Source organism: Gadus chalcogrammus, chromosome 12, assembly GCF_026213295.1.
Source record: "Gadus chalcogrammus isolate NIFS_2021 chromosome 12, NIFS_Gcha_1.0, whole genome shotgun sequence".
Taxonomy (NCBI): Eukaryota; Metazoa; Chordata; class Actinopteri; order Gadiformes; family Gadidae; genus Gadus; species Gadus chalcogrammus.
Window position 1 is genome coordinate 9030573 of NC_079423.1, and position 23714 is coordinate 9054286.

At 43.2% G+C, this 23714-nt stretch overlaps 17 non-coding genes and 5 pseudogenes across 17 annotated transcripts; all 22 read left to right on the forward strand.

Annotated features, from left to right (window-relative positions):
* Positions 1 to 465: 465 nt before the first annotated feature.
* Positions 466 to 584, forward strand: LOC130399901 (5S ribosomal RNA). Its single transcript, XR_008902394.1, has one exon. It is a non-coding gene; the product is annotated as a 5S ribosomal RNA (ribosomal RNA).
* Positions 585 to 1112: 528 nt separating this feature from the next.
* On the forward strand, positions 1113 to 1231 carry LOC130397622 (5S ribosomal RNA). The gene has a single exon (XR_008900205.1). It is a non-coding gene; the product is annotated as a 5S ribosomal RNA (ribosomal RNA).
* A 529-nt stretch (positions 1232 to 1760) lies between these two features.
* Positions 1761 to 1879, forward strand: LOC130397623 (5S ribosomal RNA). Its single transcript, XR_008900206.1, has one exon. It is a non-coding gene; the product is annotated as a 5S ribosomal RNA (ribosomal RNA).
* Positions 1880 to 2406: 527 nt separating this feature from the next.
* On the forward strand, positions 2407 to 2537 carry LOC130396155 (5S ribosomal RNA; annotated as a pseudogene).
* Positions 2538 to 3066: 529 nt separating this feature from the next.
* LOC130400089 (5S ribosomal RNA) lies at positions 3067 to 3185 on the forward strand. Its single transcript, XR_008902571.1, has one exon. It is a non-coding gene; the product is annotated as a 5S ribosomal RNA (ribosomal RNA).
* Positions 3186 to 3713: 528 nt separating this feature from the next.
* On the forward strand, positions 3714 to 3832 carry LOC130394758 (5S ribosomal RNA). Its single transcript, XR_008897886.1, has one exon. It is a non-coding gene; the product is annotated as a 5S ribosomal RNA (ribosomal RNA).
* A 529-nt stretch (positions 3833 to 4361) lies between these two features.
* LOC130401169 (5S ribosomal RNA) lies at positions 4362 to 4480 on the forward strand. Its single transcript, XR_008903629.1, has one exon. It is a non-coding gene; the product is annotated as a 5S ribosomal RNA (ribosomal RNA).
* Positions 4481 to 5008: 528 nt separating this feature from the next.
* On the forward strand, positions 5009 to 5126 carry LOC130395066 (5S ribosomal RNA). The gene has a single exon (XR_008898165.1). It is a non-coding gene; the product is annotated as a 5S ribosomal RNA (ribosomal RNA).
* A 530-nt stretch (positions 5127 to 5656) lies between these two features.
* LOC130401114 (5S ribosomal RNA) lies at positions 5657 to 5775 on the forward strand. The gene has a single exon (XR_008903573.1). It is a non-coding gene; the product is annotated as a 5S ribosomal RNA (ribosomal RNA).
* Positions 5776 to 6304: 529 nt separating this feature from the next.
* Positions 6305 to 6423, forward strand: LOC130400710 (5S ribosomal RNA). The gene has a single exon (XR_008903186.1). It is a non-coding gene; the product is annotated as a 5S ribosomal RNA (ribosomal RNA).
* A 529-nt stretch (positions 6424 to 6952) lies between these two features.
* LOC130401125 (5S ribosomal RNA) lies at positions 6953 to 7071 on the forward strand. The gene has a single exon (XR_008903583.1). It is a non-coding gene; the product is annotated as a 5S ribosomal RNA (ribosomal RNA).
* A 529-nt stretch (positions 7072 to 7600) lies between these two features.
* LOC130396057 (5S ribosomal RNA) lies at positions 7601 to 7731 on the forward strand (annotated as a pseudogene).
* A 5718-nt stretch (positions 7732 to 13449) lies between these two features.
* Positions 13450 to 13568, forward strand: LOC130399496 (5S ribosomal RNA). The gene has a single exon (XR_008902004.1). It is a non-coding gene; the product is annotated as a 5S ribosomal RNA (ribosomal RNA).
* Positions 13569 to 14097: 529 nt separating this feature from the next.
* On the forward strand, positions 14098 to 14217 carry LOC130396116 (5S ribosomal RNA; annotated as a pseudogene).
* Positions 14218 to 14874: 657 nt separating this feature from the next.
* On the forward strand, positions 14875 to 14993 carry LOC130394761 (5S ribosomal RNA). Its single transcript, XR_008897887.1, has one exon. It is a non-coding gene; the product is annotated as a 5S ribosomal RNA (ribosomal RNA).
* A 529-nt stretch (positions 14994 to 15522) lies between these two features.
* Positions 15523 to 15641, forward strand: LOC130401170 (5S ribosomal RNA). The gene has a single exon (XR_008903630.1). It is a non-coding gene; the product is annotated as a 5S ribosomal RNA (ribosomal RNA).
* A 529-nt stretch (positions 15642 to 16170) lies between these two features.
* LOC130395887 (5S ribosomal RNA) lies at positions 16171 to 16279 on the forward strand (annotated as a pseudogene).
* A 529-nt stretch (positions 16280 to 16808) lies between these two features.
* On the forward strand, positions 16809 to 16927 carry LOC130395275 (5S ribosomal RNA). Its single transcript, XR_008898350.1, has one exon. It is a non-coding gene; the product is annotated as a 5S ribosomal RNA (ribosomal RNA).
* Positions 16928 to 17456: 529 nt separating this feature from the next.
* LOC130399920 (5S ribosomal RNA) lies at positions 17457 to 17575 on the forward strand. The gene has a single exon (XR_008902412.1). It is a non-coding gene; the product is annotated as a 5S ribosomal RNA (ribosomal RNA).
* A 529-nt stretch (positions 17576 to 18104) lies between these two features.
* LOC130399655 (5S ribosomal RNA) lies at positions 18105 to 18223 on the forward strand. The gene has a single exon (XR_008902158.1). It is a non-coding gene; the product is annotated as a 5S ribosomal RNA (ribosomal RNA).
* A 529-nt stretch (positions 18224 to 18752) lies between these two features.
* On the forward strand, positions 18753 to 18871 carry LOC130400857 (5S ribosomal RNA). The gene has a single exon (XR_008903328.1). It is a non-coding gene; the product is annotated as a 5S ribosomal RNA (ribosomal RNA).
* A 529-nt stretch (positions 18872 to 19400) lies between these two features.
* On the forward strand, positions 19401 to 19531 carry LOC130396058 (5S ribosomal RNA; annotated as a pseudogene).
* Positions 19532 to 23714: the final 4183 nt, after the last annotated feature.

Here is a 23714-nt window from a genome sequence, read left to right on the forward strand (position 1 = left end):
TTACTGCCAACCGCTTTGGAGGATTTAAGCAACATACAAAAACTGACAACGTCTCTCAAAACTATTTTTGTGAAACATGAGGACAGTATAGTGATACTGCCAGCAGGGAGCACCAGAGAGCTGAACCGACAGTTGTACATTTCTTAAACTTTCACCAACACAAACACGCACGCTCACTTCAGATCATGGGAGGACGTCAAAAATCACCACCCATTCTCTGACACTTTAACCGTTAACCTTGGTTCAAACATTTAACATCACACGCACACGCAGTGTATTTCAGATAATTAATGAATTCAGATGTCACAATGATCGTTTACATGGATAAGGAGTCCTACTGAATCAATTACTGCCGTTTATATCTAACTAATGATTGTTTTTGTAAAAGTGTAACGTCGAGCCTCAGCAGCTTTCTCACTCCTTATGTGCTACTGTATAAAACCTGGTTTTGCGCCTGCACTAATTGCTTACGGCAATACCACCCTGAACACGCCCGATCTCGTCTGATCTCGGAAGCTAAGCAGGGTCGGGCCTGGTTAGTACTTGGATGGGAGACCGCCTGGGAATACCAGGTGCTGTAAGCTTTTTCTTTTTCAACTCGAGCTCATTGACTCCGTGGCCTACCGTGGCGTACCGTGACCTGATGTTTACTGCCAACCGCTTTGGAGGATTTAAGCAACATACAAAAACTGACAACGTCTCTCAAAACTATTTTTGTGAAACATGAGGACAGTATAGTGATACTGCCAGCAGGGAGCACCAGAGAGCTGAACCGACAGTTGTACATTTCTTAAACTTTCACCAACACAAACACGCACGCTCACTTCAGATCATGGGAGGACGTCAAAAAATCACCACCCATTCTCTGACACTTAACCGTTAACCTTGGTTCAAACATTTAACATCACACGCACACGCAGTGTATTTCAGATAATTAATGAATTCAGATGTCACAATGATCGTTTACATGGATAAGGAGTCCTACTGAATCAATTACTGCCGTTTATATCTAACTAATGATTGTTTTTGTAAAAGTGTAACGTCGAGCCTCAGCAGCTTTCTCACTCCTTATGTGCTACTGTATAAAACCTGGTTTTGCGCCTGCACTAATTGCTTACGGCCATACCACCCTGAACACGCCCGATCTCGTCTGATCTCGGAAGCTAAGCAGGGTCGGGCCTGGTTAGTACTTGGATGGGAGACCGCCTGGGAATACCAGGTGCTGTAAGCTTTTTCTTTTTCAACTCGAGCTCATTGACTCCGTGGCCTACCGTGGCGTACCGTGACCTGATGTTTACTGCCAACCGCTTTGGAGGATTTAAGCAACATACAAAAACTGACAACGTCTCTCAAAACTATTTTTGTGAAACATGAGGACAGTATAGTGATACTGCCAGCAGGGAGCACCAGAGAGCTGAACCGACAGTTGTACATTTCTTAAACTTTCACCAACACAAACACGCACGCTCACTTCAGATCATGGGAGGACGTCAAAAAATCACCACCCATTCTCTGACACTTTAACCGTTAACCTTGGTTCAAACATTTAACATCACACGCACACGCAGTGTATTTCAGATAATTAATGAATTCAGATGTCACAATGATCGTTTACATGGATAAGGAGTCCTACTGAATCAATTACTGCCGTTTATATCTAACTAATGATTGTTTTTGTAAGAGTGTAACGTCGAGCCTCAGCAGCTTTCTCACTCCTTATGTGCTACTGTATAAAACCTGGTTTTGCGCCTGCACTAATTGCTTACGGCCATACCACCCTGAACACGCCCGATCTCGTCTGATCTCGGAAGCTAAGCAGGGTCGGGCCTGGTTAGTACTTGGATGGGAGACCGCCTGGGAATACCAGGTGCTGTAAGCTTTTTCTTTTTCAACTCGAGCTCATTGCCTCCGTGGCCTACCGTGGCGTACCGTGACCTGATGTTTACTGCCAACCGCTTTGGAGGATTTAGCAACATACAAAAACTGACAACGTCTCTCAAAACTATTTTGTGAAACATGAGGACAGTATAGTGATACTGCCAGCAGGGAGCACCAGAGAGCTGAACCGACAGTTGTACATTTCTTAAACTTTCACCAACACAAACACGCACGCTCACTTCAGATCATGGGAGGACGTCAAAAAATCACCACCCATTCTCTGACACTTTAACCGTTAACCTTGGTTCAAACATTTAACATCACACGCACACGCAGTGTATTTCAGATAATTAATGAATTCAGATGTCACAATGATCGTTTACATGGATAAGGAGTCCTACTGAATCAATTACTGCCGTTTATATCTAACTAATGATTGTTTTTGTAAAAGTGTAACGTCGAGCCTCAGCAGCTTTCTCACTCCTTATGTGCTACTGTATAAAACCTGGTTTTGCGCCTGCACTAATTGCTTACGGCCATACCACCCTGAACACTCCCGATCTCGTCTGATCTCGGAAGCTAAGCAGTGTTGGGCATGGTTAGTACTTGGATGGGAGACCGCCTGGGAGACCGCCTGGGAATACCAGGTGCGGTTAGCTTTTTCTTTTTCAACTCGAGCTCATTGCCTCCGTGGCCTACCGTGGCGTACCGTGACCTGATGTTTACTGCCAACCGCTTTGGAGGATTTAAGCAACATACAAAAACTGACAACGTCTCTCAAAACTATTTTTGTGAAACATGAGGACAGTATAGTGATAATGCCAGCAGGGAGGACCAGAGAGCTGAAACGACAGTTGTACATTTCTTAAACTTTCACCAACACAAACACGCACGCTCACTTCAGATCATGGGAGGACGTCAAAAAATCACCACCCATTCTCTGACACTTTAACCGTTAACCTTGGTTCAAACATTTAACATCACACGCACACGCAGTGTATTTCAGATAATTAATGAATTCAGATGTCACAATTATCGTTTACATGGATAAGGAGTCCTACTGAATCAATTACTGCCGTTTATGTCTAACTAATGATTGTTTTTGTAAAAGTGTAACGTCGAGCCTCAGCAGCTTTCTCACTCCTTATGTGCTACTGTATAAAACCTGGTTTTGCGCCTGCACTAATTGATTACGGCCATACCACCCTGAACACGCCCGATCTCGTCTGATCTCGGAAGCTAAGCAGGGTCGGGCCTGGTTAGTACTTGGATGGGAGACCGCCTGGGAATACCAGGTGCTGTAAGCTTTTTCTTTTTCAACTCGAGCTCATTGACTCCGTGGCCTACCGTGGCGTACCGTGACCTGATGTTTACTGCCAACCGCTTTGGAGGATTTAAGCAACATACAAAAACTGACAACGTCTCTCAAAACTATTTTTGTGAAACATGAGGACAGTATAGTGATACTGCCAGCAGGGAGCACCAGAGAGCTGAACCGACAGTTGTACATTTCTTAAACTTTCACCAACACAAACACGCACGCTCACTTCAGATCATGGGAGGACGTCAAAAAATCACCACCCATTCTCTGACACTTTAACCGTTAACCTTGGTTCAAACATTTAACATCACACGCACACGCAGTGTATTTCAGATAATTAATGAATTCAGATGTCACAATGATCGTTTACATGGATAAGGAGTCCTACTGAATCAATTACTGCCGTTTATATCTAACTAATGATTGTTTTTATAAAGTGTAACGTCAAGCCTCAGCAGCATTCTCACTCCTTATCTGCTACTGTATAAAACCTGGTTTTGCGCCTGTACTAATTGCTTACGGCCAAACCACCATGAACACGCCCGATCTCGTCTGATCTTGGAAGCTAAGCAGGGTCGGGCCTGGTTAGTACTTGGATGGGAGACCGCCTGGGAATACCAGGTGCTGTAAGCTTTATCTTTTTCAACTCGAGCTCATTGCCTCCGTGGCCTACCGTGGCGTACCGTGACCTGATGTTTACTGCCAACCGCTTTGGAGGATTTAAGCAACATACAAAAACTGACAACGTCTCTCAAAACTATTTTTGTGAAACATGAGGACAGTATAGTGATACTGCCAGCAGGGAGCACCAGAGAGCTGAACCGACAGTTGTACATTTCTTAAACTTTCACCAACACAAACACGCACGCTCACTTCAGATCATGGGAGGACGTCAAAAAATCACCACCCATTCTCTGACACTTTAACCGTTAACCTTGGTTCAAACATTTAACATCACACGCACACGCAGTGTATTTCAGATAATTAATGAATTCAGATGTCACAATGATCGTTTACATGGATAAGGAGTCCTACTGAATCAATTACTGCCGTTTATATCTAACTAATGATTGTTTTTGTAAAAGTGTAACGTCGAGCCTCAGCAGCTTTCTCACTCCTTATGTGCTACTGTATAAAACCTGGTTTTGCGCCTGCACTATTTGCTTACGGCCATACCACCCTGAACACGCCCGATCTCGTCTGATCTCGGAAGCTAAGCAGGGTCGGGCCTGGTTAGTACTTGGATGGGAGACAGCCTGGGAATACCAGGTGCTGTAAGCTTTTTCTTTTTCAACTCGAGCTCATTGACTCCGTGGCCTACCGTGGCGTACCGTGACCTGATGTTTACTGCCAACCGCTTTGGAGGATCTAAGCAACATACAAAAACTGACAACGTCTCTCAAAACTATTTTGTGAAACATGAGGACAGTATAGTGATACTGCCAGCAGGGAGCACCAGAGAGCTGAACCGACAGTTGTACATTTCTTAAACTTTCACCAACACAAACACGCACGCTCACTTCAGATCATGGGAGGACGTCAAAAAATCACCACCCATTCTCTGACACTTTAACCGTTAACCTTGGTTCAAACATTTAACATCACACGCACACGCAGTGTATTTCAGATAATTAATGAATTCAGATGTCACAATGATCGTTTACATGGATAAGGAGTCCTACTGAATCAATTACTGCCGTTTATATCTAACTAATGATTGTTTTTATAAGAGTGTAACGTCAAGCCTCAGCAGCTTTCTCACTCCTTATGTGCTACTGTATAAAACCTGGTTTTGCGCTTGTACTAATTGCTTACGGCCATACCACCCTGAACACGCCCGATCTCGTCTGATCTCGGAAGCTAAGCAGGGTCGGGCCTGGTTAGTACTTGGATGCGAGACCGCTGGGAATACCAGGTGCTGTAAGCTGTTTCTTTTTCAACTCGAGCTCATTGCCTCCGTGGCCTACCGTGGCGTACCGTGACCTGATGTTTACTGCCAACCGCTTTGGAGGATTTAAGCAACATACAAAAACTGACAACGTCTCTCAAAACTATTTTTGTGAAACATGAGGACAGTATAGTGATACTGCCAGCAGGGAGCACCAGAGAGCTGAACCGACAGTTGTACATTTCTTAAACTTTCACCAACACAAACACGCACGCTCACTTCAGATCATGGGAGGACGTCAAAAAATCACCACCCATTCTCTTACACTTTAACCGTTAACCTTGGTTCAAACATTTAACATCACACGCACACGCAGTGTATTTCAGATAATTAATGAATTCAGATGTCACAATGATCGTTTACATGGATAAGGAGTCCTACTGAATCAATTACTGCCGTTTATATCTAACTAATGATTGTTTTTGTAAAAGTGTAACGTCGAAGCCTCAGCAGCTTTCTCACTCCTTATGTGCTACTGTATAAAACCTGGTTTTGCGCCTGCACTAATTGCTTACGGCCATACCACCCTGAACACGCCCGATCTCGTCTGATCTCGGAAGCTAAGCAGGGTCGGGCCTGGTTAGTACTTGGATGCGAGACCGCCTGGGAATACCAGGTGCTGTAAGCTGTTTCTTTTTCAACTCGAGCTCATTGCCTCCGTGGCCTACCGTGGCGTACCGTGACCTGATGTTTACTGCCAACCGCTTTGGAGGATTAAGCAACATACAAAAACTGACAACGTCTCTCAAAACTATTTTTGTGAAACATGAGGACAGTATAGTGATACTGCCAGCAGGGAGCACCAGAGAGCTGAACCGACAGTTGTACATTTCTTAAACTTTCACCAACACAAACACGCACGCTCACTTCAGATCATGGGAGGACGTCAAAAAATCACCACCCATTCTCTGACACTTTAAACCGTTAACCTTGGTTCAAACATTTAACATCACACGCACACGCAGTGTATTTCAGATAATTAATGAATTCAGATGTCACAATGATCGTTTACATGGATAAGGAGTCCTACTGAATCAATTACTGCCGTTTATATCTAACTAATGATTGTTTTTGTAAAAGTGTAACGTCGAGCCTCAGCAGCTTTCTCACTCCTTATGTGCTACTGTATAAAACCTGGTTTTGCGCCTGCACTAATTGCTTACGGCCATACCACCCTGAACACGCCCGATCTCGTCTGATCTCGGAAGCTAAGTAGGGTCGGGCCTGGTTAGTACTTGGATGGGAGACCGCCTGGGAATACCAGGTGCTGTAATCTTTTTCTTTTTCAACTCGAGCTCATTGACTCCGTGGCCTACCGTGGCGTACCGTGACCTGATGTTTACTGCCAACCGCTTTGGAGGATCTAAGCAACATACAAAACTGACAACGTCTCTCAAAACTATTTTTGTGAAACATGAGGACAGTATAGTGATACTGCCAGCAGGGAGCACCAGAGAGCTGAACCGACAGTTGTACATTTCTTAAACTTTCACCAACACAAACACGCACGCTCACTTCAGATCATGGGAGGACGTCAAAAAATCACCACCCATTCTCTGACACTTTAACCGTTAACCTTGGTTCAAACATTTAACATCACACGCACACGCAGTGTATTTCAGATAATTAATGAATTCAGATGTCACAATGATCGTTTACATGGATAAGGAGTCCTACTGAATCAATTACTGCCGTTTATATCTAGCTAATGATTGTTTTTGTAAAGAGTGTAACGTCGAGCCTCAGCAGCTTTCTCACTCCTTATGTGCTACTGTATAAAACCTGGTTTTGCGCCTACACTAATTGCTTACGGCCATAACACCCTGAACACGCCCGATCTCGTCTGATCTCGGAAGATAAGCAGGGTCGGGCCTGGTTAGTACTTGGATGGGAGACCGCCTGGGAATACCAGGTGCTGTAAGCTTTTTCTTTTTCAACTCGAGCTCATTGACTCCGTGGCCTACCGTGGCGTACCGTGACCTGATGTTTACTGCCAACCGCTTTGGAGGATTTAAGCAACATACAAAATCGGACAACGTCTCTCAAAACTATTTTTGTGAAACATGAGGACAGTATAGTGATACTGCCAGCAGGGAGCACCAGAGAGCTGAACCGACAGTTGTACATTTCTTAAACTTTCACCAACACAAACACGCACGCTCACTTCAGATCATGGGAGGACGTCAAAAAATCACCACCCATTCTCTGACACTTTAACCGTTAACCTTGGTTCAAACATTTAACATCACACGCACACGCAGTGTATTTCAGATAATTAATGAATTCAGATGTCACAATGATCGTTTACATGGATAAGGAGTCCTACTGAATCAATTACTGCCGTTTATATCTAGCTAATGATTGTTTTTGTAAAAGTGTAACGTCGAGCCTCAGCAGCTTTCTCACTCCTTATGTGCTACTGTATAAAACCTGGTTTTGCGCCTGCACTAATTGCTTACGGCCATACCACCCTGAACACTCCCGATCTCGTCTGATCTCGGAAGCTAAGCAGTGTTGGGCATGGTTAGTACTTGGATGGGAGACCGCCTGGGAGACCGCCTGGGAATACCAGGTACTGTAAGCTTTTTCTTTTTCAACTCGAGCTCATTGACTCCGTGGCCTACCGTGGCGTACCGTGACCTGATGTTTACTGCCAACCGCTTTGGAGGATTTAAGCAACATACAAAAACTGACAACGTCTCTCAAAACTATTTTTGTGAAACATGAGGACAGTATAGGCAAGGCAAGGCAAGGCAACTTTATTTATATAGCACTTTTCATACACAAGGCAGACTCAAAGTGCTTCACATATAAACATTGTTATACATTAAAAAAGAAAAGAAAACATATGCAAAGAAATTAGTAAAATAGAAAGTTAAAAAGGCTTTTTAGTAAGTAAAATTGAAAGTGAGTTAAAAAGGCATTTTAGTAAAATAAAGCTAAAGTATTTAAGATTTAGCAGAAAGCTAAAGCAAACATAAAAGTCTTCAATCTTGTTTTGAAGGTGCTCAGAGTTGGGGCAAGTCTTAAATCCTCAGGGAGTTTATTCCAGCTATTTGTTGCATAGTAACTAAATCCTGCTTTCCCATGTTTCGTGTTTACTCGGGGGATAATTAACAGATTGGTCTCAGAAGATCTTAGTGTTCTAGAAGGCTTATGTAGTGGAAGCATATCAGTTAAATATTTTGGGCCTAAACCATGTAGGGATTTATAGGTTAGCAACATGATTTTAAAATCAATTCTCTGACCTACAGGAAGCCAATGTAACGATTTAAGAATTGGTGTAATATGTTCAAATTTTTTGGTCTTTGTTAATACTCTAGCAGCAGCATTCTGAACAAGCTGAAGCTTCCTTAGAGTTTGTTTTGGGAGACCTGTAAGGAGACCATTGCAGTAATCAAGCTTACTAGTGATAAAGGCATGTACAAGTTTTTGTAAGTCTTCTGTGGACATGAGCCCTCTAAGTCTTGCTACATTTTTAAGGTGATAATATGCAGATTTTGTAACTGATTTGATGTGACTTTCGAAATGTAAATCAGAATCCATGATAACCCCTAGGTTTCTGGCTTTGATTGAGGTTTTCAGGGACAGAGAGTGAAGGTGTTGGGTTACTTTAAGCCTTTCCGTTTTAGCACCAAATACAATTATCTCTGTTTTATCCTCATTTAGCTGAAGGAAATTTCGGCACATCCAGTCTTTCACTTGCTCAATGCACTGGCACAGCAGATCTATGGGCCGATAGTCATTTGGTGATAGCGATACATAGATTTGCGTGTCATCAGCATAGCAATGATGGTCAATATTGTTATTATGCATGATTTGCCCTAGTGGGAGCATGTAGATGTTGAATAAAGAGGGTCCTAAGATCGAACCTTGTGGGACTCCACACATCACGTTGGTTGATTCTGATACAAAGTCGCCGATGGAAACAAAGTAGTTCCTATTTTGTAGGTAGGATCTGAACCAATTTAAGACTGTGCCTGAAAGCCCCACCCAGTTTTCTAACCTGTCCAAAAGTATTGTATGGTCTACAGTGTCGAATGCAGCACTGAGGTCTAGTAGCATTAGTATTGAGGTTTTTCCAGAGTCTGTGTTAAGACGGATGTCGTTTACAACTTTAATGAGGGCGGTCTCAGTGCTGTGCAGGGGTCGAAATCCTGATTGGAAGGTGTCATAACAACCAGTTGATGCCAGGAAGTGATTAAGTTGCTGGAGGACAACTTTCTCAATGATTTTACTTATGAAGGGCAGATTTGATATTGGTCTGTAGTTGTTAATAATAGAGGTATCTAGGCTCCGCTTTTTTAAAAGGGGTTTAATAACTGCAGTTTTCAGGGCTTTTGGAAAGTTGCCTGACTGGAGAGAGTTGTTAACTATCTGCAATATGTCTATTGCTAGGCAGTCAAAAACATTCTTAAAGAGGTTGGTAGGTAAAGAATCAAGGCAACAGGTGGATGGCTTTAGTTGTGTAACAGTTTCCACAAGAGTTTTAGAGTCAATAACATTAAAGCATGCCATCCCTGCCACGTTATTTTTGCCTGAACAGGGTGGTAGTCCAACATTTTTGTTTGAAGTGGAGATATTGATGGCGCGTCTGATGCCTTCAATTTTATCAGTATAAAAAGCTGCAAACTCATTGCATTTCTGCGTGGAATGGAGATCAGGTGGAATTTGTGTTGGGGGGTTGGTCAGTCTGTCAACAGTTGCAAATAGGGTTTTTGCATTATTATTATTGGATTTAATGATATTGGAGAAAAATGTTTCTCTAGCACTTTTTAAGTCTGAATTGTAGGCACGGAGGCTCTCTTTGTAGATATCATGGTGAATTTGAAGCTTTGTTTTACGCCAGATGCGTTCAACCTTCCTGCATTCTTTTTTCTGTGCTGTTACAGAGGCAGCTTTTCTCCAGGGTGCCTTTTGCTTTCCAGAAATCGTTTTAACCTTATAAGGTGCAATGACATCCATGATTTTCAAAATTTTCAAATTAAAGTTTTCTACAAGATCATCAGCAGAACATGGATTGAGAGGTGGTAGTAAGGAGATGGCCTTTCTAAAAAGTACATACGATTCTTCATTGATATACCGTTTTTTGACAGTATTTGATTTTGTCTGTATGTCGGGAATAAACGATATATTAAAGAAAACACAAAAGTGGTCAGACAAGGAAGGATCAGTCACAGAGAGATCAGAAACATTGAGGCCCTTTGTGATAACCAGGTCTAGAGTGTGGCCCTTACAATGAGTAGTCTCTTTCACATGTTGGGACAGTTCAAATGTGTCCAAAATGGTAAAAAGTTTTTTTGCACACTTGTCATTCAAATCATCAGTATGAAAATTGAAGTCACCAGTTATAACTAGACAGTCAAAGTCTGTGGAGATGCTAGACAATAATTCTGTGAATTCATCGAAAAAATTTGCAGAGTATGTGGGTGGCCTGTAAATAATTAATAGGAGAACTCTGGGGGAGCATTTCAATACAGCACAAAGGTATTCGAATGATGGAAAATCACCAAATAACATCTGTTTCCCCTGAAAATCATTTTTAAATATAACAGCAACCCCTCCACCTCTTTTCCCAGATCTACATGCATCAAAAAAGTTATAGTTGGGAGGAGCTGTCTCTATCAGAACGGTTGCACTGTTATTTTGTTCCAGCCATGTTTCAGTTAAAAACATAAAATCCAGTTTAGAGGTGGTAATAAAATCATTAACTAAAAATGATTTGTTATTAAGAGACCTAACATTAAGTAGACCCATCTTGATGGTGTTGTTGATAGGCTTTAAGGTTGTTTTTGGTTTGGAGGAAATATGTATGAGATTTGTGAGGTTAGCAGTGTGTCTACGTTTCCCTTTGTTTACTCTCTTAGTGGTTACAGCAGGAATGCAAAAGTTGCCATGTTTTGACATAGGCAACCTTGGGTTCAGCAGATTATGCGAAACGTCCTTTATACTTTGTCTACGGCTGAACCCTTTTTTGTCTCAGTAATACTCAGGACTACTATCAGTACAGGGGGCGGGGGGCTGGGGCGCTCTCCGCTTTGGTGTTATCAGCCTGTGTGAATGACCTGGCGATGCTATCATTGACACAGATGCAAGTTTGATGCCTACATATTCCTGTTTCTTAAATTCAGCTGGAAAATCGCAAAGGGAGGAGACAGTGGAGCTGGAGTTGTTGTGGCTATGGGAGAGATGAGGAGGGGGGTGGCCGTTCCTCGCCAAGCCAGCATCAGCGATGGGGGAGGGCACGGTGTCCATGGTGTCGGGCAGGCTGTTGTCTCTCTTCAAGGTCTTTGGTCTGTAATGCAGAGGAGGGGGGGGGAGGCCGTTCCTCGTCAAGCCAGCATCAGCGATTGGGGAAGGCACAGTGTTGATGGCGTCGGGCGGGCTGTTGTCTCTCTTCAAGGTCTGTGGGCTGTCTGCTATCTGTGTGTCAGATAGTGGCAGAGTAGATGTGTGGGGGAGGCTGTAGTCTCGCTTCTTCTCAACCTGTGCTCTGATTGCGGCCTGTGCGTCAGACCATGGCAAGATTGTGGCCTGTGCGTAAAGCGAGAAGAGAAGATTGTCCCTCAACAGTTTTGAGCCTAACCTGTTTGGGTGTAGGCCATCTGCTCTGAAAAGATATTTGCGCCCCCAGAATAAGTTGAAATTGTCAATAAAGCCCCTTCCTCTTTCATTGCAGACTCTGGAAAGCCATGTATTCAGTGCAAGTAGACGACTGAATCTGTTTATTCCCCTGTCAACTGATGGTATGGGTCCACTGATGAATGAGTTGATGTGTATTTTGTCCAGTGTATCCAATAGATCAGTGTAATCCCTCTTCAGAAGTTCTGACTGTTCTCTTTGAACATCATTAAATCCTGCATGCACAATAATCTGTGAGATTTTGGGGTTCTCCAATATGACTTTGGCTAGTTTATGGTTGATATCACTAACAATTCCATTTGGGAAGAAGCATGTTTTGATCTTCTTACCGGTTATATCCTTGATGGTTGAGTCTCCTATAATCAGAGTGTCTGGTTCATCTGCTTCCTCTGAGATGGGCCCTTGTTGGACGGTGGCAGACACATGCGCAGCCCGCCTCCGTGGCGACTGGTTGTTCCATGTCTGTCCGTACCGTCTGTCCGGACACATTTCAGGGGTCAGGGGTGCACGGGTGGCCGAGGCATGCGCAGCTCGCCTCCATGGCGACTGGTTCATGTTCCGTCTCTGTCCGCACTGTCCGTCCGGACGCATCTCGGGGCTCAGGGGTGCATGGGTGGCAGGCTCGTTCGTGGACTCTTGAAGTGGCAGGAACCGGTTCTTCAGTGGCAGGGTTAATTTCAGTGACGGGCTAATCCGGCTGATAACTTTAGCTTTGGGTAGTTTAGCATTTGGCGTTGAGTGATCTTGTTGATTCACTTTGGTATGTTGTTTTGGCTTAGCGCCGACTCTGTGCCAGTGAAACGCAGCTGGAACTGTCTCTCTCTTGTCCAGCTTCGGGAAGGATACAGTGTAGCTTTGATCATCTTGCTGTATCTGAGTGAGCTCAGCAAACTCACCCATCGGCACTGTATCCTGTAGGGGTCCTTTGCATTTTTCTAATGCTGCTAGTCTCGTTTCAATTAAAGCCACCCTCTGTTGCATTTTGGTGCAGTCTGTGCATTTCCCAGTCTCCGTGCCTGAGATATCCGAGTACAGAGGCATGTTGTCGATAGGAAAGTCCAAGGCTTTTTCTGCGGTCTGATCCGGGAGTAAAAAGTGCCAAAATGTATTGTTGAATCGAGCGATGGAGGACGACGAAAACAAACTATATACTGTTAGGTATTATGATCATGAAATAAAATAAGATAAAGTAGATCTAAATGATGAATTAAGTAGTTTTTTCCAATGCCTAGCGGAGCTTCGGGAAACATAACCTCTCTCTGCTGCTCTCTCTCTAATCTCCCAGTGATACTGCCAGCAGGGAGCACCAGAGAGCTGAACCGACAGTTGTACATTTCTTAAACTTTCACCAACGCAAACACGCACGCTCACTTCAGATCATGGGAGGACATCAAAAAATCACCACCCATTCTCTGACACTTTAACCGTTAACCTTGGTTCAAACATTTAACATCACACGCACACGCAGTGTATTTCAGATAATTAATGAATTCAGATGTCACAATGATCGTTTACATGGATAAGGAGTCCTACTGAATCAATTACTGCCGTTTATATCTAACTAATGATTGTTTTTGTAAAAGTGTAACGTCAAGCCTCAGCAGCTTTCTCACTCCTTATGTGCTACTGTATAAAACCTGGTTTTGCGCCTGCACTAATTGCTTACGGCCATACCACCCTGAACACGCCCGATCTCGTCTGATCTCGGAAGCTAAGCAGGGTCGGGCCTGGTTAGTACTAGGATGGGAGACCGCCTGGGAATACCAGGTGCTGTAAGCATTTTCTTTTTCAACTCGAGCTCATTGACTCCGTGGCCTACCGTGGCGTACCGTGACCTGATGTTTACTGCCAACCGCTTTGGAGGATTTAAGCAACATACAAAAACTGACAACGTCTCTCAAAACTATTTTTGTGAAACATGAGGACAGTATAGTGATACTGCCAGCAGGGAGCACCAGAGAGCTGAACCGACAGTTGTACATTTCTTAAACTTTCACCAACACAAACACGCACGCTCACTTCAGATCATGGGAGGACGTCAAAAAATCACCACCCATTCTCTGACACTTTAACCGTTAACCTTGGTTCAAACATTTAACATCAAACGAACACGCAGTGTATTTCAGATAATTAATGAATTCAGATGTCACAATGATCGTTTACATGGATAAGGAGTCCTACTGAATCAATTACTGCCGTTTATATCTAACTAATGATTGTTTTTGTAAGAGTGTAACGTCGAGCCTCAGCAGCTTTCTCACTCCTTATGTGCTACTGTATAAAACCTGGTTTTGCGCCTGCACTATTTGATTTCGGCAATACCACCCCGAACACGCCCGATCTCGTCTGATCTCGGAAGCTAAGCAGGGTCGGGACTGGTTAGTACTTGGATGGGAGACCTCCTCAGAAGCCCAGGTTGCTGTAAGTAGTGACGGGTGTCACCAAAAAGAGAAAAAAAAACACGCCCGATCTCGTCTGATCTCGGAAGCTAAGCAGGGTCGGGCCTGGTTAGTACTTGGATGGGAGACCGCCTGGGAATACCAGGTGCTGTAAGCTTTTTCTTTTTCAACTCGAGCTCATTGACTCCGTGGCCTACCGTGGCGTACCGTGACCTGATGTTTACTGCCAACCGCTTTGGAGGATTTAAGCAACATACAAAAACTGACAACGTCTCTCAAAACTATTTTTGTGAAACATGAGGACAGTATAGTGATACTGCCAGCAGGGAGCACCAGAGAGCTGAACCGACAGTTGTACATTTCTTAAACTTTCACCAACACAAACACGCACGCTCACTTCAGATCATGGGAGGACGTCAAAAAATCACCACCCATTCTCTGACACTTTAACCGTTAACCTTGGTTCAAACATTTAACATCACACGCACACGCAGTGTATTTCAGATAATTAATGAATTCAGATGTCACAATGATCGTTTACATGGATAAGGAGTCCTACTGAATCAATTACTGCCGTTTATATCTAACTAATGATTGTTTTTATAAAAGTGTAACGTCAAGCCTCAGCAGCATTCTCACTCCTTATCTGCTACTGTATAAAACCTGGTTTTGCGCCTGTACTAATTGCTTACGGCCAAACCACCATGAACACGCCCGATCTCGTCTGATCTTGGAAGCTAAGCAGGGTCGGGCCTGGTTAGTACTTGGATGGGAGACCGCCTGGGAATACCAGGTGCTGTAAGCTTTATCTTTTTCAACTCGAGCTCATTGCCTCCGTGGCCTACCGTGGCGTACCGTGACCTGATGTTTACTGCCAACCGCTTTGGAGGATTTAAGCAACATACAAAAACTGACAACGTCTCTCAAAACTATTTTTGTGAAACATGAGGACAGTATAGTGATACTGCCAGCAGGGAGCACCAGAGAGCTGAACCGACAGTTGTACATTTCTTAAACTTTCACCAACACAAACACGCACGCTCACTTCAGATCATGGGAGGACGTCAAAAAATCACCACCCATTCTCTGACACTTTAACCGTTAACCTTGGTTCAAACATTTAACATCACACGCACACGCAGTGTATTTCAGATAATTAATGAATTCAGATGTCACAATGATCGTTTACATGGATAAGGAGTCCTACTGAATCAATTACTGCCGTTTATATCTAACTAATGATTGTTTTTGTAAAAGTGTAACGTCGAGCCTCAGCAGCTTTCTCACTCCTTATGTGCTACTGTATAAAACCTGGTTTTGCGCCTGCACTATTTGCTTACGGCCATACCACCCTGAACACGCCCGATCTCGTCTGATCTCGGAAGCTAAGCAGGGTCGGGCCTGGTTAGTACTTGGATGGGAGACAGCCTGGGAATACCAGGTGCTGTAAGCTTTTTCTTTTTCAACTCGAGCTCATTGACTCCGTGGCCTACCGTGGCGTACCGTGACCTGATGTTTACTGCCAACCGCTTTGGAGGATCTAAGCAACATACAAAAACTGACAACGTCTCTCAAAACTATTTTTGTGAAACATGAGGACAGTATAGTGATACTGCCAGCAGGGAGCACCAGAGAGCTGAACCGACAGTTGTACATTTCTTAAACTTTCACCAACACAAACACGCACGCTCACTTCAGATCATGGGAGGACGTCAAAAAATCACCACCCATTCTCTGACACTTTAACCGTTAACCTTGGTTCAAACATTTAACATCACACGCACACGCAGTGTATTTCAGATAATTAATGAATTCAGATGTCACAATGATCGTTTACATGGATAAGGAGTCCTACTGAATCAATTACTGCCGTTTATATCTAACTAATGATTGTTTTTGTAAGAGTGTAACGTCGAGCCTCAGCAGCTTTCTCACTCCTTATGTGCTACTGTATAAAACCTGGTTTTGCGCCTGCACTAATTGCTTACGGCCATACCACCCTGAACACGCCCGATCTCGGTAGCTAAGCAGGGTCGGGCCTGGTTAGTACTTGGATGGGAGACCGTCTGGGAATACCAGGTGCTGTAAGCTTTTTCTTTTTCAACTCGAGCTCATTGCCTCCGTGGCCTACCGTGGCGTACCGTGACCTGATGTTTACTGCCAACCGCTTTGGAGGATTTAAGCAACATACAAAAACTGACAACGTCTCTCAAAACTATTTTTGTGAAACATAAGGACAGTATAGTGATACTGCCAGCAGGGAGCACCAGAGAGCTGAACCGACAGTTGTACATTTCTTAAACTTTCACCAACACAAACACGCACGCTCACTTCAGATCATGGGAGGACGTCAAAAAATCACCACCCATTCTCTTACACTTTAACCGTTAACCTTGGTTCAAACATTTAACATCACACGCACACGCAGTGTATTTCAGATAATTAATGAATTCAGATGTCACAATGATCGTTTACATGGATAAGGAGTCCTACTGAATCAATTACTGCCGTTTATATCTAACTAATGATTGTTTTTATAAAAGTGTAACGTCAAGCCTCAGCAGCTTTCTCACTCCTTATCTGCTACTGTATAAAACCTGGTTTTGCGCTTGTACTAATTGCTTACGGCCAAACCACCCTGAACACGCCCGATCTCGTCTGATCTTGGAAGCTAAGCAGGGTCGGGCCTGGTTAGTACTTGGATGCGAGACCGCCTGGGAATACCAGGTGCTGTAAGCTGTTTCTTTTTCAACTCGAGCTCATTGCCTCCGTGGCCTACCGTGGCGTACCGTGACCTGATGTTTACTGCCAACCGCTTTGGAGGATTTAAGCAACATACAAAAACTGACAACGTCTCTCAAAACTATTTTTGTGAAACATGAGGACAGTATAGTGATACTGCCAGCAGGGAGCACCAGAGAGCTGAACCGACAGTTGTACATTTCTTAAACTTTCACCAACACAAACACGCACGCTCACTTCAGATCATGGGAGGACGTCAAAAAATCACCACCCATTCTCTGACACTTTAACCGTTAACCTTGGTTCAAACATTTAACATCACACGCACACGCAGTGTATTTCAGATAATTAATGAATTCAGATGTCACAATGATCGTTTACATGGATAAGGAGTCCTACTGAATCAATTACTGCCGTTTATATCTAACTAATGATTGTTTTTGTAAAAGTGTAACGTCGAGCCTCAGCAGCTTTCTCACTCCTTATGTGCTACTGTATAAAACCTGGTTTTGCGCCTGCACTAATTGCTTACGGCCATACCACCCTGAACACGCCCGATCTCGTCTGATCTCGGAAGCTAAGCAGGGTCGGGCCTGGTTAGTACTTGGATGGGAGACCGCCTGGGAATACCAGGTGCTGTAATCTTTTTCTTTTTCAACTCGAGCTCATTGACTCCGTGGCCTACCGTGGCGTACCGTGACCTGATGTTTACTGCCAACCGCTTTGGAGGATCTAAGCAACATACAAAAACTGACAACGTCTCTCAAAACTATTTTTGTGAAACATGAGGACAGTATAGTGATACTGCCAGCAGGGAGCACCAGAGAGCTGAACCGACAGTTGTACATTTCTTAAACTTTCACCATCACAAACACGCACGCTCACTTCAGATCATGGGAGGACGTCAAAAAATCACCACCCATTCTCTGACACTTTAACCGTTAACCTTGGTTCAAACATTTAACATCACACGCACACGCAGTGTATTTCAGATAATTAATGAATTCAGATGTCACAATGATCGTTTACATGGATAAGGAGTCCTACTGAATCAATTACTGCCGTTTATATCTAACTAATGATTGTTTTTGTAAGAGTGTAACGTCGAGCCTCAGCAGCTTTCTCACTCCTTATGTGCTACTGTATAAAACCTGGTTTTGCGCCTGCACTAATTGCTTACGGCCATACCACCCTGAACACGCCCGATCTCGTCTGATCTCGGAAGATAAGCAGGGTCGGGCCTGGTTAGTACTTGGATGGGAGACCGCCTGGGAATACCAGGTGCTGTAAGCTTTTTCTTTTTCAACTCGAGCTCATTGACTCCGTGGCCTACCGTGGCGTACCGTGACCTGATGTTTACTGCCAACCGCTTTGGAGGATTTAAGCAACATACAAAATCGGACAACGTCTCTCAAAACTATTTTTGTGAAACATGAGGACAGTATAGTGATACTGCCAGCAGGGAGCACCAGAGAGCTGAACCGACAGTTGTACATTTCTTAAACTTTCACCAACACAAACACGCACGCTCACTTCAGATCATGGGAGGACGTCAAAAAATCACCACCCATTCTCTGACACTTTAACCGTTAACCTTGGTTCAAACATTTAACATCACACGCACACGCAGTGTATTTCAGATAATTAATGAATTCAGATGTCACAATGATCGTTTACATGGATAAGGAGTCCTACTGAATCAATTACTGCCGTTTATATCTAGCTAATGATTGTTTTTGTAAAAGTGTAACGTCGAGCCTCAGCAGCTTTCTCACTCCTTATGTGCTACTGTATAAAACCTGGTTTTGCGCCTACACTTATTGCTTACGGCCATAACACCCTGAACACGCCCGATCTCGTCTGATCTCGGAAGCTAAGCAGGGTCGGGCCTGGTTAGTACTTGGATGGGAGACCGCCTGGGAATACCAGGTGCTGTAAGCTTTTTCTTTTTCAACTCGAGCTCATTGCCTCCGTGGCCTACCGTGGCGTACCGTGACCTGATGTTTACTGCCAACCGCTTTGGAGGATTTAAGCAACATACAAAATCTGACAACGTCTCTCAAAACTATTTTTGTGAAACATGAGGACAGTATAGTGATACTGCCAGCAGGGAGCACCAGAGAGCTGAACCGACAGTTGTACATTTCTTAAACTTTCACCAACACAAACACGCACGCTCACTTCAGATCATGGGAGGACGTCAAAAAATCACCACCCATTCTCTGACACTTTAACCGTTAACCTTGGTTCAAACATTTAACATCACACGCACACGCAGTGTATTTCAGATAATTAATGAATTCAGATGTCACAATGATCGTTTACATGGATAAGGAGTCCTACTGAATCAATTACTGCCGTTTATATCTAACTAATGATTGTTTTTGTAAAAGTGTAACGTCGAGCCTCAGCAGCTTTCTCACTCCTTATGTGCTACTGTATAAAACCTGGTTTTGCGCCTGCACTAATTGCTTACGGCCATACCACCCTGAACACTCCCGATCTCGTCTGATCTCGGAAGCTAAGCAGTGTTGGGCATGGTTAGTACTTGGATGGGAGACCGCCTGGGAGACCGCCTGGGAATACCAGGTACTGTAAGCTTTTTCTTTTTCAACTCGAGCTCATTGACTCCGTGGCCTACCGTGGCGTACCGTGACCTGATGTTTACTGCCAACCGCTTTGGAGGATTTAAGCAACATACAAAAACTGACAACGTCTCTCAAAACTATTTTTGTGAAACATGAGGACAGTATAGGCAAGGCAAGGCAAGGCAACTTTATTTATATAGCACTTTTCATACACAAGGCAGACTCAAAGTGCTTCACATATAAACATTGTTATACATTAAAAAAGAAAAGAAAACATATGCAAAGAAATTAGTAAAATAGAAAGTTAAAAAGGCTTTTTAGTAAGTAAAATTGAAAGTGAGTTAAAAAGGCATTTTAGTAAAATAAAGCTAAAGTATTTAAGATTTAGCAGAAAGCTAAAGCAAACATAAAAGTCTTCAATCTTGTTTTGAAGGTGCTCAGAGTTGGGGCAAGTCTTAAATCCTCAGGGAGTTTATTCCAGCTATTTGTTGCATAGTAACTAAATCCTGCTTTCCCATGTTTCGTGTTTACTCGGGGGATAATTAACAGATTGGTCTCAGAAGATCTTAGTGTTCTAGAAGGCTTATGTAGTGGAAGCATATCAGTTAAATATTTTGGGCCTAAACCATGTAGGGATTTATAGGTTAGCAACATGATTTTAAAATCAATTCTCTGACCTACAGGAAGCCAATGTAACGATTTAAGAATTGGTGTAATATGTTCAAATTTTTTGGTCTTTGTTAATACTCTAGCAGCAGCATTCTGAACAAGCTGAAGCTTCCTTAGAGTTTGTTTTGGGAGACCTGTAAGGAGACCATTGCAGTAATCAAGCTTACTAGTGATAAAGGCATGTACAAGTTTTTGTAAGTCTTCTGTGGACATGAGCCCTCTAAGTCTTGCTACATTTTTAAGGTGATAATATGCAGATTTTGTAACTGATTTGATGTGACTTTCGAAATGTAAATCAGAATCCATGATAACCCCTAGGTTTCTGGCTTTGATTGAGGTTTTCAGGGACAGAGAGTGAAGGTGTTGGGTTACTTTAAGCCTTTCCGTTTTAGCACCAAATACAATTATCTCTGTTTTATCCTCATTTAGCTGAAGGAAATTTCGGCACATCCAGTCTTTCACTTGCTCAATGCACTGGCACAGCAGATCTATGGGCCGATAGTCATTTGGTGATAGCGATACATAGATTTGCGTGTCATCAGCATAGCAATGATGGTCAATATTGTTATTATGCATGATTTGCCCTAGTGGGAGCATGTAGATGTTGAATAAAGAGGGTCCTAAGATCGAACCTTGTGGGACTCCACACATCACGTTGGTTGATTCTGATACAAAGTCGCCGATGGAAACAAAGTAGTTCCTATTTTGTAGGTAGGATCTGAACCAATTTAAGACTGTGCCTGAAAGCCCCACCCAGTTTTCTAACCTGTCCAAAAGTATTGTATGGTCTACAGTGTCGAATGCAGCACTGAGGTCTAGTAGCATTAGTATTGAGGTTTTTCCAGAGTCTGTGTTAAGACGGATGTCGTTTACAACTTTAATGAGGGCGGTCTCAGTGCTGTGCAGGGGTCGAAATCCTGATTGGAAGGTGTCATAACAACCAGTTGATGCCAGGAAGTGATTAAGTTGCTGGAGGACAACTTTCTCAATGATTTTACTTATGAAGGGCAGATTTGATATTGGTCTGTAGTTGTTAATAATAGAGGTATCTAGGCTCCGCTTTTTTAAAAGGGGTTTAATAACTGCAGTTTTCAGGGCTTTTGGAAAGTTGCCTGACTGGAGAGAGTTGTTAACTATCTGCAATATGTCTATTGCTAGGCAGTCAAAAACATTCTTAAAGAGGTTGGTAGGTAAAGAATCAAGGCAACAGGTGGATGGCTTTAGTTGTGTAACAGTTTCCACAAGAGTTTTAGAGTCAATAACATTAAAGCATGCCATCCCTGCCACGTTATTTTTGCCTGAACAGGGTGGTAGTCCAACATTTTTGTTTGAAGTGGAGATATTGATGGCGCGTCTGATGCCTTCAATTTTATCAGTATAAAAAGCTGCAAACTCATTGCATTTCTGCGTGGAATGGAGATCAGGTGGAATTTGTGTTGGGGGGTTGGTCAGTCTGTCAACAGTTGCAAATAGGGTTTTTGCATTATTATTATTGGATTTAATGATATTGGAGAAAAATGTTTCTCTAGCACTTTTTAAGTCTGAATTGTAGGCACGGAGGCTCTCTTTGTAGATATCATGGTGAATTTGAAGCTTTGTTTTACGCCAGATGCGTTCAACCTTCCTGCATTCTTTTTTCTGTGCTGTTACAGAGGCAGCTTTTCTCCAGGGTGCCTTTTGCTTTCCAGAAATCGTTTTAACCTTATAAGGTGCAATGACATCCATGATTTTCAAAATTTTCAAATTAAAGTTTTCTACAAGATCATCAGCAGAACATGGATTGAGAGGTGGTAGTAAGGAGATGGCCTTTCTAAAAAGTACATACGATTCTTCATTGATATACCGTTTTTTGACAGTATTTGATTTTGTCTGTATGTCGGGAATAAACGATATATTAAAGAAAACACAAAAGTGGTCAGACAAGGAAGGATCAGTCACAGAGAGATCAGAAACATTGAGGCCCTTTGTGATAACCAGGTCTAGAGTGTGGCCCTTACAATGAGTAGTCTCTTTCACATGTTGGGACAGTTCAAATGTGTCCAAAATGGTAAAAAGTTTTTTTGCACACTTGTCATTCAAATCATCAGTATGAAAATTGAAGTCACCAGTTATAACTAGACAGTCAAAGTCTGTGGAGATGCTAGACAATAATTCTGTGAATTCATCGAAAAAATTTGCAGAGTATGTGGGTGGCCTGTAAATAATTAATAGGAGAACTCTGGGGGAGCATTTCAATACAGCACAAAGGTATTCGAATGATGGAAAATCACCAAATAACATCTGTTTCCCCTGAAAATCATTTTTAAATATAACAGCAACCCCTCCACCTCTTTTCCCAGATCTACATGCATCAAAAAAGTTATAGTTGGGAGGAGCTGTCTCTATCAGAACGGTTGCACTGTTATTTTGTTCCAGCCATGTTTCAGTTAAAAACATAAAATCCAGTTTAGAGGTGGTAATAAAATCATTAACTAAAAATGATTTGTTATTAAGAGACCTAACATTAAGTAGACCCATCTTGATGGTGTTGTTGATAGGCTTTAAGGTTGTTTTTGGTTTGGAGGAAATATGTATGAGATTTGTGAGGTTAGCAGTGTGTCTACGTTTCCCTTTGTTTACTCTCTTAGTGGTTACAGCAGGAATGCAAAAGTTGCCATGTTTTGACATAGGCAACCTTGGGTTCAGCAGATTATGCGAAACGTCCTTTATACTTTGTCTACGGCTGAACCCTTTTTTGTCTCAGTAATACTCAGGACTACTATCAGTACAGGGGGCGGGGGGCTGGGGCGCTCTCCGCTTTGGTGTTATCAGCCTGTGTGAATGACCTGGCGATGCTATCATTGACACAGATGCAAGTTTGATGCCTACATATTCCTGTTTCTTAAATTCAGCTGGAAAATCGCAAAGGGAGGAGACAGTGGAGCTGGAGTTGTTGTGGCTATGGGAGAGATGAGGAGGGGGGTGGCCGTTCCTCGCCAAGCCAGCATCAGCGATGGGGGAGGGCACGGTGTCCATGGTGTCGGGCAGGCTGTTGTCTCTCTTCAAGGTCTTTGGTCTGTAATGCAGAGGAGGGGGGGGGAGGCCGTTCCTCGTCAAGCCAGCATCAGCGATTGGGGAAGGCACAGTGTTGATGGCGTCGGGCGGGCTGTTGTCTCTCTTCAAGGTCTGTGGGCTGTCTGCTATCTGTGTGTCAGATAGTGGCAGAGTAGATGTGTGGGGGAGGCTGTAGTCTCGCTTCTTCTCAACCTGTGCTCTGATTGCGGCCTGTGCGTCAGACCATGGCAAGATTGTGGCCTGTGCGTAAAGCGAGAAGAGAAGATTGTCCCTCAACAGTTTTGAGCCTAACCTGTTTGGGTGTAGGCCATCTGCTCTGAAAAGATATTTGCGCCCCCAGAATAAGTTGAAATTGTCAATAAAGCCCCTTCCTCTTTCATTGCAGACTCTGGAAAGCCATGTATTCAGTGCAAGTAGACGACTGAATCTGTTTATTCCCCTGTCAACTGATGGTATGGGTCCACTGATGAATG